Source organism: Ambystoma mexicanum, chromosome 8, assembly GCF_040938575.1.
Source record: "Ambystoma mexicanum isolate Mex_15411 chromosome 8, UKY_AmexF1_1, whole genome shotgun sequence".
NCBI lineage: Eukaryota > Metazoa > Chordata > Amphibia > Caudata > Ambystomatidae > Ambystoma > Ambystoma mexicanum.
In genome coordinates, this window is record NC_090929.1 from 822,463,553 (window position 1) to 822,477,178 (window position 13,626).

The 13,626-nt window shown below is 42.3% G+C and overlaps 1 protein-coding gene across 7 annotated transcripts in view; it reads left to right on the forward strand.

Moving 5' to 3' along the window:
• Window positions 1-13,626, forward strand: part of USP54 (ubiquitin specific peptidase 54) — a 2,840,272-nt gene that overhangs the window by 2,633,090 nt on the left and 193,556 nt on the right. The window lies entirely within an intron of this gene.

Sequence of the window (13,626 nt, forward strand, 5' to 3'; positions counted from 1 at the left end):
ACTCTCCTGCATGTTGCACCCGTTTTTCCTGTATGGTATTAAAGCATGGGTAGGTATAATAGTGGGTACTCCCAAATTTTTTGTTTTCGGGAGGTCAGGTCTGTAAACAGGGAGAGTGAAGGGGAATAGAAACACAAGAGGCAGACTGACTACCCCTCTCTCTAGGTCTGGCAACACAACAGGTACAGGTGCTGAGAAGCTGGCATATGAGTCTACAGCTATTGTTTGTCTTTTAAGAGAGACAGTTGGTATACAGAAACCGTAATACATATATCAATAAATCTCTTTAATAGTTAAAAATAAAATTTAGTAGAAAAATATACACTTAATAGGCTTTATCATATCTCACTCATTCCATTCATACCAATTCACTCGTTCTGTGACATCCGGGTTCGGCAGTTAACATTTTCTTAGCACATATTAGTTATTATTAATATGTATGACAATTGGAAAACACACAATTGGATTTTCTATAGGTCGACATATGTTTCGGCCCCTTTTCAATAGTCCCATCGTTGTCTACGGTGGTCTAGATAGTCAGTGTTGGGCCATCTTCAGGACAGTGATGATTTAGTAAAAGCTTAACGTCTTCACCCTTTTTCCGTATGAAAAGCCAAATCTACAAACATAAGTTAAAAACAAATTACAATGTATACCGGTCTGGTCTCTTTTAATTGGTCTCAAGGTGATGGCTAGATAGCTATGCCAGAGAATATGCACCTACCTGTGGCCGAGAACGTAGTTGTGGACCACGGAGAAGAAATAAGAAATTGGAGGGTATTTTCTGTATTACCCTAGTCTATGACCCTAACGAAAGGAGAAAAGACAACGCGGCAAATTACTCCCTTGTAAGTTTAATATATTGCTATATAGCTGCAGAGCATTTTATTTTAAATTGGCATTGCAGAGCAACCTAACAGATACCTTTTCGCAAGTGGGTGGAGCTTCAAATCTCTTTATCTCCATCTCATTTCATGGGCGAGTTTCAAGAGGGAGTTGCTTCCTTCGACACTTGAACACGTAGTGTCTGTAAAAGAGAGGTGTTCAATAAATTACCTTACTCAAGTCTAATTTCAAACACATTACGTTGAAAAGAATTTCTCATTTAAATGTGGTGGGAAAGCATAGGCTAGTCGCGGGGCTACACTCTCTAACAGAGCTAAGATCTAAATCAGGAGAAAGACATGTTTGTATTTGTGTCTATCACAAGGCAGCCTAGAGCATCAGTTACCTGTTGGAAAACGCGGATTAACTTGGACGCTACGTGTGATGTAACTAGTAGTGCTGGCGCACGCACCGGGCGGTTTTCTTTGCTGCATAGCGGAGTCTGTGCATGGAATTCTAATCGCGATTCTGTAAGAGAGTACTGTTCCTCACTTTTATGGTTCATTGGAACGAAGCAGCAAAGTAGCTCGGGCGGCGTCTGCTGACTTGTGAGTGAGTTGCATGGACTTCTGTTCGCAGCTTTATGAGCGAGCGCTGTTCCTCACCTTTATAGTTAGTTGGGACGAGGCAGCGAGGTTGCTCGAGCGGCGTCTGCTGACTTGTGAGTGAGTCGCGTTAGAGAAGGGGAGGGGCTGAGGCTATTTCAAGATCACGTGTTGCCAAAGAAAACGTGCAACTAAGCGGTGCTGACAAAGCGAGTTATTTGTAGGTTACGTTTCCCAGCAAGCCTGGAACGAACCATGGACGCTTACGGGGACTTCATTGAAACTTGTCTTTAAAACAGGTGTCTTAATTTTAAATAGCAGGAGCTACGCAGTGTCTTTGTGATAATGAATCGAATTCGCAATAATCTCACTTATGACAAATAAGTGCATCGTAGTTGTATAAGATCACAGACAAGAGTGTTTTGTGGTTACAATTGTCAGAGGAACGACAGCACGGTATAATGTAAAATAAGCCGTATAGGTTTATTTTATTTGCTGATGTATCACCACATATTACGGAATGAAAACCAGGGTCCCAATGCCCTTTGGTATAAGTGTCATGATAATATATTATGAGTATATCCCCTCGCACTGCTGTGGAAATAGTGGGCTCAAAATTGGAGCTATTCAGAGAAAAGCGCTCCATTCAATGGCTATATTTAATCCATTTTGGACAGTTTTCAGATTGTAGATCCATTTTTGTTCCGCTTGGGTCAAGATTTTATCTTTGTCCCCATTGCGGCGAGAGATTTGTATAACTTGGATGACACACCAGAGAAAATCTGTGCATTTGTGTTGTTTTTTGGCAAAATGGGCCACTAGTGGTTTATTTTCAACTGCGTTACGAATGCAGGATTTGTGCTCATTTATCCGTTGGCGAACTGGTCGTTTGGTTTTGCCTATATATACCATCTCACATGGACATATAATGGCATATACCACCCATGGTGTGAGACAGTTAGTGAACTCTTTCAGCTGGATAGTATGGTGACATAAAGTGATTTGTTTCAGAGTGGTTGTCTGTGCACAAACTGAACAGTGTCCGCACCGATGATGGCCAGTTAAAGGCGGTAGGCCCCACAATGTTGTTTGTGCAAATTTCTTGGATTTAACGGGTAGGTACGAGTGTACCAAATTGTCTTTAATGTTGGATTGCCTTTTAAAGGCAAACCTTGGAGCTGAAGGGGTAAAGTCTTCTGTGTAGATCATCTTCCAATGTTTACGTATGATCTTTCTGAAGGTGTTGCTAATCGGACTATAGGTACTTACACAGGTGATCTTATCTTCTTGGTGTTTTGGTGCAGGTTCTAACGTACTCGAGCGATTTGTGTGCAACACACGTTTGTATGCTTGTTGTATCGTTTTGTGGGGGTAGCCTCTCTCTTTAAGTCTCGACTTCAGACTTTTGGCATGTATTTTGTATTGTTGTACATCTGTACAGTTTCTGCGGATGCGCAGGAACTGACCATAGGGTAAACCCTCTTTCAAGCTAAGCGGATGAAAGCTAGTGTAGTTTAACAGAGTATTTTTGTCAGTGGGTTTTCTATAGAGAACTGTTTCAATAGAGCCTCCTGTGGTTTTTTGAATTTCCAAATCTAGAAATGGTATTTTGTTTGGATCAATGTGAATTGTAAATTGAATGTGAGAATTTTGAAGGTTCAACCACTGATGAAACAAGGTTAGTTGCTCTAGGGTGCCACTCCAGATTAGGCAGATATCGTCAATGTATCGTAGCCAATTTTTAATGAGATTTTGAAAAGGGTTGCGAGAGCTGTAGATGGATTGTTGTTCTAAATTATCCATGTACAGATTTGCCAGGTATGGAGCAAAAGTGGCTCCCATACTTGTTCCTTTCAGTTGATTGAAAAAACGATCTTTGTATAGAAAAAAGTTCTCGGTGAGAGCTAACCTAATGCATTCCAAAATGAATGCAGTCGGAACTTGGTGTAGGGTTTCAATGCGTCTCTCTAGATATTCAGCCATCACCTTGAGACAATAATCTTGTGGGATGCTGGTGTATAAGCTCACCACATCTAGAGTTACTACGATATCTGTTGGATCTAGATGAATAGTTTCTAGTATTTTGATCATACTCGTAGTGTCTTTCACATAAGATTTCATTTTAGAAACAAATGGTCTCAGAAACCAGTCAGAGTACATTGATAGGGGTTCTAAGATGGAATTAATGGCTGCTACGATTGGTCTGCCGGGGGGTTGTGTCTCATGCTTATGGATTTTGGGGAGTAGATAGAACACCGGGATGGTGGGATGTTGATTCACCAGAAATTCTCGTTCTTCGGAGTCTATCCAATTTTCTTCCAGGGCGTATTTCATAAGACTGTTAATTTCTTCTTGTAGTCGGGGGGTGGGGTCAGCTGGAAGTTCTCTATATGAAGATATGTCATTAAGATGTTTCATTATTTCGATCTCGTAGAGTTCTTTGGTCCACAGCACTATGCCTCCACCTTTGTCCGCTGGTTTAATTATGAGATTCTCATTTGTTTTTAAAGCTTTGAGTGCTTCTCTTTCTGCCTTTGATAGGGGACAACGCGGATGCAACAAACCTCAAGGCCCACCGCGGATGAACACCAGGAATTGGCCAGTACCAGGACAAACCTGGTAATTCCCATCTACAACCTGTCTCCCTACGACCTCTCTCCTACGGAAATAAGTGTCCTTTCAAAAGGATTGTCATTTGTTCCTACTACACAAGCCAAACCCTTCGAGACAGAAGTTGAACTACAGAAGTTTTATAGACTAATACGTCTTAAATACTTCTTTAGAAACAAAACACTGACCCCTAAAGTCCCTACCACCACAGGACTCAAAAAACCCTCAAAATTTGTACCCACTAATGCGATGGTCAGCCCGGCAATAATAGCTTTTGAACATAAGATTTCCTGGGAAATCCAACAAGTGATTAAGAACCAAAACACTTCAAAGAACAACCTATCAAAGGCAGAAAGAGAAGCACTCAAAGCTTTAAAAACAAATGAGAATCTCATAATTAAACCAGCGGACAAAGGTGGAGGCATAGTGCTGTGGACCAAAGAACTCTACGAGATCGAAATAATGAAACATCTTAATGACATATCTTCATTTTTTATCAACAGCTTACAGACGTATATCATTAAATGGCGCTGTAAAACACATAGTTCAATCAATTTTTAATATTCATTTTGATTAGAAAAACACATAATAGTTTAAAAAAGCGGTGGGTCAGTCCCATTCACTTGACATAAAACAATTGTACGTTGTTTAAAAATACAAACAGTATTGTTGTGACACTTAAACTGGGCGGTAGGGAAGTAGTAACTTCCGTCTAAATGGCAGGAGTTAGGTTCATTGATCAGCTTGGGGAGCAGTAGCTGTCTCAAGCTGTTCACGGGACCTCGGTTCAGGTTGTTAGATCATCATTCTAGTATTGATTCTCGGCCCAGTTTAAGTGTCACAACAAAACTGTTTGTATTTTTAAACAACGTACAATTGTTTTATTTTAAGTGAATGGGACTGACCCACCGCTTTTTTAAACTATTATGTGTTTTTCTAATCGAAATGAATATTAAAAATTGATTGAACTATGTGTTTTACAGCGCCATTTAATGAAATATGTCTGTAAGCTGTTGATAAAAAAAACTAACTTCCTCTCACGTCTAATAGGATGTACAAGCCTTTTCATGTCTTAAATAGAAGGGAAGACCGAGTTGCAAATGTATAATTATATATGCATTTAATAGGTATCCACAAAGTTAAAAAATCCAAAGTCGAAGAATAATGTATATCTCCAGTCTTATGGAGAAATATGTAGTGAAAGGCAGATATTGGAAAAATTGTAATTTTTTAAAATCAATAAATATTTTTTTAAACCATTTGTGGTTGACACAATTAGCACTCACAGATTTTTACACAATCACAGAGACAATCTACATTCACTAATGATAAAAAAAATCTAATAATCAAAAGTAAACAACAAATGTAGGTAAAGTGTTTTCATAACTCCTGTCTAGCTAATTCTGGACTTACTATTGAGGTAGCAGTGTCTGTAAACAAATTTCAGATCACACATGGAGATATTTCTCAATTGTAATGCCCAAAGGTTTATACATATGCCATTGTAGAATTACAGTGGCTATTGCTCGACATGTTTCTGTCATGATGCCTACCCCCGGGGATCCAGATCAAGTCCAGCAGCCCCGGAAGCAGGCATCAAGTTATTCCAAGCAAGCCCAACAACCCCTGCTAGGGGCCATTTGGGTGCAGTCCTGGCGTCTATGGCGCCAGGCTCATATGGAGAGTCAGTCCTGGCGCCATAGGCGCAAGGCTCATAGATTAAAACTTACCTGATGCAGACAATGCTGCACACTTACCTGATGCAGACCATGCTGCAAGAGCTCCAAGCCAAAAGAGGCTAGAAAGGGACTACTTTACCTTGGGACTATTTTTTTACTCGGGTGGGGTCGGGGAGGAATACTTACCTGGGACTACTTTGGAGGCTATTTAAACCACGCCCGAAGAGGAGCACACGCTTCACGTTATTCTGCATCCAGCAGCGTAACGCTCACCGTGCCTGCAAGTCTGCATCCAGTCTTCTGCCACGTCCGCCTCGAGTCTGGAGCTCCTAGAAAAAGGGAGAAAGAAGGAGAAAAGGTTAGAACAAGAGCAATACATTTGATCCTTACCTGAATTCCCGATCCACTGCGCCTTCGAGCTGGAAGAAAGAAGTTATTTTATGCGCGTCGCCTCGCCTGCTGCAGCGCCGCGCTGAACTCACCGGCCTTCGCAACATCTTCACCATCCACCGCATCCTTCTGCATGTTCCCGCCGCACTCCGGCACCTAAGGGGAACACAAGAACAGCAAGGTGAGCCAAGGGAATAAACAGAGGCGATATTAGTTACCCCCATAGACTTACCTGATTTTACCACCGGGGGTACTATTCCTCTTTACGGGTTGGCGCAGCCTCCACCGCATCCTCGCTGTACCCCGGCCCCTAAGGGGAACAAAAGGACAGCAAGGTGAAACAAAGGGACAAACAAGGGGAAACCTCCTCACCACAATAGACTTACCTAATTTTACCGCCAGAGGCATTATTCCCCGAGACTTCATACTTTCTCTCAGCGCCTGAATAAGGGAGAAAGCAACAGGTTACATACTGACATTATTTTATCAAACTGTGTTGGATAATACAAATCCTTACCTGAATATTACCGGTTGCCATGAGGAACTCTTCGCTAGGGTCAAGCTGCAACCTGCAAGGAATCGGACAAGAGTGAAAGTCAGACATTTGAACTCTTACGAACTACATACTTGCGGCGTCTTGCCGGAAATCTCAGAGTCAATATTGTTCTGGAACTCACCAATTCCTTCGAACCAGTGAAGCAACTGGTTATCTACGTGCCCCCTGCGCTCAATGCAGGATGGAGAGCTCATCTTTCCAAACCATCAGGTGAGACTATAAGAGGGGACATCAAAGGTGATCAGTGGGGAGAACAGCGGGGGTGGGGGGTTTACGCTCAACTCCACGGGTGGTTAATTCCCTTTCTCCATTTGCAGAAGAATATTCCTACGGGCCAAGCAAACGAAGCTAGGTGGGCCAGTCCAGTCCGTCATCTCGGCACTACGCGTCACATTGGTGGAGACCGCAGCTGTCCAGTTCAGATCGACGCCCCTGTGGGAGCCAGGTGAGCGTAACAGTTTCAGTTCTTAAATCCTTTAAACGCGATGAACCTTCCTCAGGAGCTGGTGAAATGGGTCACACTTTATTCAAGGGTGTCTTGAATAGCAACCCCCATCTATATATTATAGAGGGGGAATCCCAATTATCACTACTAGAGTAGTTACTCTACCTTATATTGGGAATACAATCTTATTAGACATGAGAGGTAGATAGTAATTATCAACAAATTACAGACATATTTCATTAAATGGCGCTGTAAAACAGGTAATTCATTCAATTTTTAATATTCAAATCTATTAGAAAAACACATAATAGCTTAAAAAAGCGGTGGGTATATCCCATCCATTTGACATAAAACAATTGTACGTTGTTTAAAAATACAAACAGTTTTTGTTGTGACACTTAAACTGGGCCATAGGGAAGTGGTGGCTTCCGTCTTGATGGCTGGACTTTGGTTCAGTGATCAGTCCGGGGAGCAGTAGCTGTCTCAAACTGTCCACGCGACCTTGGTTCAGGTTGTTAAATCATCATGCTACTATAAATTCTAGATGATAAAACCCGACATGTTTCAGTTCTTACAACAACTTTTTAGAACTTTCTTCAGGAGTAGTGTCATATTCTAAAAAACAACAATTCAGACAACAAACTAGGAGTGTGCTATAATTGCGCCTCTCTTAGATGATGGAATTCAGTTGCCAGTGTTTAGTATTGAACTTAAATGTTCTTGCTTTAGCTATTGATTACAAGAAAACATGAAAAGATATAAACTTTTACTGCTAATGGTTCTTTTTTGATAAAATCAATTTATCTAACAAGGCTAAGTAGAGTAATTACCTAGTCTCGTAGGGGGCGAGTGATTCTGAGTCAGAGGGATTTCTGTTGTATGCAGGTTTAGTCCTCTGGGTCCATAGTAAATACTTATGTATGTCTAATTGGACCTGCAAGTTAAATTTACATAGATTAAGGCTGCTGTTAGTATAGACTAGCTTTTGCTCCCACAGTAAGTAAAATGCAAACGGAAGTTGCTTTCCTTCAGTGAAGGGGCAAATCGTCAAGGGGTTAGAGATTTCGAAACTCAGGATCTGGAATTTTGGGTTCTTAAATGTAGCTCAAGTCGTTTGATAAAGACCATATTGTCCCTCAGCCTATAAGAGATATATTTATCATTAGGACCTCAGGGCTATATTTACTAGAGGATGATTATAGTAATGGTCAAACCTAATATAACTAAGCTCACCTTGATGGCATGTATGTATTGGTTTCGCCGACTGCATACTCGTAGTAACTATCCTAGATATAGTTCTCTTCAATCAATTAGTGCGACTGTTCCGCCGTACTTAGATTTCTACAATGGGAAAGACAAGTATAATGACAGTCATTTACTGTGGTCAATAGACAAGTGTCTATATTGTTAGCGTGGTAACGTGTGAAGTGTCCCTAGTTGTTACTTATATGCTTAAAAAGTGAAAAACATTAGCTGGATTACCTTCACTCGGCTCGATCGTGCCCTGTACCTCGCGGCGCTGCTACGTTGTTACTGGCAGTCGCCATCTAGGGTGTGGGGATTTAAATAGAATGTATAGTCCATTTTTTGTTTTCATGTCGATCGGGGTTGCTACAATACTGTTCGTTAGATCCCGAATGAATGTGAAGGATACAACGGACTCGGACTTTGTTCGTATACAGTGTCTGTGGAAATTGAGAATACTGTTTATGTTAGTACCAAAATAAACGAGCGAAAGGCTGACTTCTCTCTTTTATTCAAGTTCGTCCGCGAAAAAGTCGCAGAAGAAGGAGGCACTCGCTATTAGGGTGTATCTATTGAGCGATAGTGCGAAAGACAATAAGACTATTGAACTGTCTTGAAGTGTTATCTGGAGTTTGTGTTATATCAAATATTTGAATATTTAATCTTTAATCAGCTGGCGCGCCTCCAGTTTATGGAAAACGGGCAATTTCGAACCAAGGGGGAAAGTTATATCGTTTGAGAAAGGAACAAAAGGGGTTATATTTTATGCCATTCGATTGATTCGTTAAGCCCTATTTTGTCACTTTTGGTCAGAAAAATAAGTCATTGCTCTTTTTCAAATAGAAGTTTTTTCTTTGTCTGAGGGTCTTTGCCCTTTATCATCAGTAGCACTGTCCATTTGAAGTCTTCACTTGAGTGATTTTTTTCAAGGTAATGTTTAACCATTGGAGCCAGTAGAGTTTTATTTCTGATACAACTTCTATATTCTATCATTCGTGTTTTTACTTTGGCATACAATATAACCCCTTTTGTTCCTTTCTCAAACGATATAACTTTCCCCCTTGGTTCGAAATTGTCAGTTTTCCATAAACTGGAGGCGCGCCAGCTGATTAAAGATTAAATATTAAAAAATGTGATATTGATAACTCTTAAACTCCAGATAACACTTTAAGACAGTTCAATAGTCTTATTGTCTTTCGCACTATCGCTCAATAGATACACCCTAATAGCGAGTGCGTCCTTCCTCCGCGACTTTTTCGCGGACGAACTTGAATAAAAGAGAGAAGTCAGCCTTTTGCTGGTTTATTTTGGTACTAACATAAACAGTATTCTCAATTCCCACGGACACTGTACACGAACAAAGTCCGAGTCCGTTGTATCCTTCACATTAATTCGGGATCTAACGAATATTATTGTAGCAACCGCGATCGACATGAAAACAAAAAATGGACTATACATTCTATTTAAATCTCCACACTCTAGATGGCGACTGCCAGTAACAACGTAGCAGTGCCCCGAGGTACAGGGCACGATCGAGTCAAGTCTCAAACGCGGAATTCAACCAATGAAGGTAATCCAGCTAATATTTTTCCCTTTTTAAGCAGATAAGTAACAACTAGGGACACCTCACACGTTACCACGCTAACAATATAGACACTTGTCTATTGACCACAGTAAATGACTAACTGTCATTATACTTGTCTTTTCCATTGTAGAAATCTAAGTACGCTGGAACAGTCGCACTCATTGATTGAAGAGAACTATATCTAGGATAGTTACTACGAGTATGCAGTCGGCGAAACCAATACATACATGCCATCAAGGTGAGCTTATTTATATTAGGTTTGACCATTACTATAATCATCCTCTAGTAAATATAGCCTTGAGGTCCTAATGATAAATATATCTCTTATAGGCTGAGGGACAATATGGTCTTTATCAAACGACTTGAGCTACATTTAAGAACCCAAAATTCCAGATCCTGGGTTTCGAAATCTCTAACCCCTTGACGATTTGCCCCTTCACTGAAGGTAAGCAACTTCCGTTTGCATTTTACTTACTGTGGGAGCAAAAGCTAGTCTATACTAACAGCAGCTTTAATCTATGCAAATTTAACTTGCAGGTCCAATTAGACATACAGAAGTATTTACTATGGACCCAGAGGACTAAACCTGCATATAACAGGAATCCCTCTGACTCAGAATCACTCGCCCCCTACGAGACTAGGTAATTACTCTACTTAGCCTTGTTAGATAAATTGATTTTATCAAAAAAGAACCATTAGCAGTAAAAGCTTATATCTTTTCATTTTTTCTTGTAATCAACAGCTACAGCAAGAACATTTAAGTTCAATACTAAACACTGGCAACTGAATTCCATCGTCTGAGAGGCGCAATTATAGCAGGCTCTTAGTTTGTTGTCTGAATTGTTGTTTTTTAGAATATGACACTACTCCTGAAGAAAGTTCTAAAAAATTGTTGTAAGAACTGAAACATGTCGAGTTTTACCATCTAGAATTTATACTAGCATGATGATTTAACAACCTGAACCAAGGTCCCGTGAACAGTTTCAGACAGCTACTGCTCCCCGGACTGATCACTGAACCAAAGTCCAGCCATCAAGACGGAAGCCACCACTTCCCTATGGCCCAGTTTAAGTGTCACAATAAAAACTGTTTGTATTTTTAAACAACGTACAATTGTTTTATGTCAAGTGATTGGGATGTACCCACCGCTTTTTTAAGCTGTTATGTGTTTTTTTAATAGATTTGAATATTAAAAATGTAATGAATTACTTGTTTTACAGCGCCATTTAATGAAATATGTCTGTAATGTGTTGATAATTACTATCTACCTCTCACATCTAATAAAACCCCCATCTATATTCATAAAATCGAAGCTTGTGTCTTTTCAAACCTCAGATATTCACGCTGTGGGACAGCAACACAAAAGACAAATAGGTAGCCATTAGTGCTGCTAGTCTTCTAGGCAGAGGGTTTTACTAGCCCTCTCTAAAATACCCAAAGGTTGTAAAAGTAAATCATCTAATTACCTTTGGATAAGCGTGGTGGGGATCTCCTTTAGTGGACACAGATCTTCTGCCAAATCCTATTAGTGGATGTGCATCTGTGAGCACATCAAAAAGGTTGTGTTTGAGATCTCCAAATTCCTGAATAATAAATGCAATAGACCCAGGCTCCTAAACTGACTGTCACGACTACTATTAAATACTGGCAGGGTGGGGGGGTGTGGGTAGCCGGAGACGCCAGCAGATGCTGCTCCGCTGAGTTCCCGACTCTTATTCCTGTCCTGAACAGTAAATATCCCCCAAAAATGAAGTCTGAGCCCCCAAAATAAAGCATGGGCACCCCTGCGAGGGAAGAAAGTGGCTGCCTGAATTGCAGTGAAAGCGGGAAAGGGAATCAGGAGTTATGGCTCTCCGCCGGTGCCGGGGGCCATTGGGCAAAATGGCGGGCGGCTCCTAGCGGGAGGAGCGGAGGCACGTCCCCCTTTCGTGAGCGAGCCCCCAGAAGCAGAGAAGGTGCCAGGAAGGAGGATCGGTGACCCCCCACCCCCATAGTGAGTACATTGCAGCTGGGAGCAGGGGACGGCAATCGAGGCTAGTGGGTTGTGTGCCAACCCATGCAGCGAGGCCCCTAGCGAAGTGGCAGATACCACGAGGAAGTGAGTGGGGGCACCACTTGCTGACAGCTGGAGTACTGAGAGCCACAGAGGAGCTTGGGGCCGTTTGGCAGTGAGATTTGGAGCCCGCATCAGCAACGGGTTCCCAAGCAGAGGCGCAGGTGAAGTGGGGGACAAAGGAAGAGGAAGAGGTAGAAGGGAGCGCGTGTCCATGCAGTTGGGCTGCCGGGCAAGGAGAAGGAGACCCGACTCACGCTGCGGTCCCAGTGGGAGCCAGCAGATCGTGGAAGAGCCCGGGCTCCTGGTGGTGAAGGGTAGAGCCGTGCTCAAAAGCGCAGGCACCAAAGACAATGAGGTAGAGTGAGTAGAGAGCGTGGGGGCCTTCATCCTACCCAGGGACCACCATGGCATGAATAAAGCGGCACGTAAAGAACACCACAGTGGAGAAGGGGGAGCAGCCACTGTATAGAGATGGACACACACAGGAACAACAAACCTATACTGGGCTGCGCTCTCAACTCAGTAAGGGGGAAGGATACCTCTGCTAAAGTAGGAAAAGAGCCTAGAGGTTGCCACACCTGAGCAAAGCATTCAAAAGAGCTACACTTTCTGCAGTAGCAAGGGAGGATGCCATCCCATCACCACAGAGGAAACCTAGTACGAGGGAGAGGGGCAAGAACTCGCCCAATAATTCAGCATGGCGGCAAAACAACTAGCAAAACAGAAGGGCCCAGTATTGGGTGACATTAAGGTGATCATGCAGGGTGCAGAACCACAAAAGCATGCACAACAGTAGACTAATGTTCAAATCCACTTGTCACCCTCTACATACTTGGATGAGGAGGACCCTCTGTTCAGAAGGACAGATTTGCAAGCCATGCTGCAGGAGCTGAAGGAGGGCACAAAAGAGAGCAGCGCGAACCTAACTAAGGTCATCTCGAACATTAACAACAATTTCCTGTGAGCAGAAACGCACACGATGAGCTGGCGCAACAAATGGACTCCATGGAACAACAAATACAAATGAACTGGGACAAGAAGGAGGAGACAGAGAATAGGTCAAGACAGAACAATATAAGAATCTGACGGTTCACAAGGCAATACCGGATAGAGACTTACAAGACTATGTGCAGAGCCTGTTCCAAGCCATCTTGGGAGCAGAGAGCGAGTGAGAAATAGTGCTGGACCGCACCCACTGAGTAAACTCAACCTTTCAGATTAGCAGGAACCTTACATCGAATGTCTTGACCAGGGTTCATCTGTACCAAGTAAAGGAAGAAATAATGAAGGATGCACGTAAACAAGAACCAGTGAGATTCACAGACACCCCACTAGCCTTCTTTCAGTACTTGGCAAAGGCGACGCTCATTAAACGAAAGCGTCTTCGAGTGGTTTCAAGCTGGCTCCACGCATACAAGACCAGATACCGATGGATGTTCCCGTGCGCCCTGCAATTCGAGTGGCAAGGACAACAATATTCGATCTCAAAAGAAGAAGAAATGGCTGAATTGATGGAAGAAGGAGAATAGGGGGAAATCCTCGGGACCGAAAGAAGGTCAGAGGGACAATGAGGGTATTCAGCCAACAGGGAGGAAAGAACGATGGAGGTCCGGCCGATTGCATCCAAATG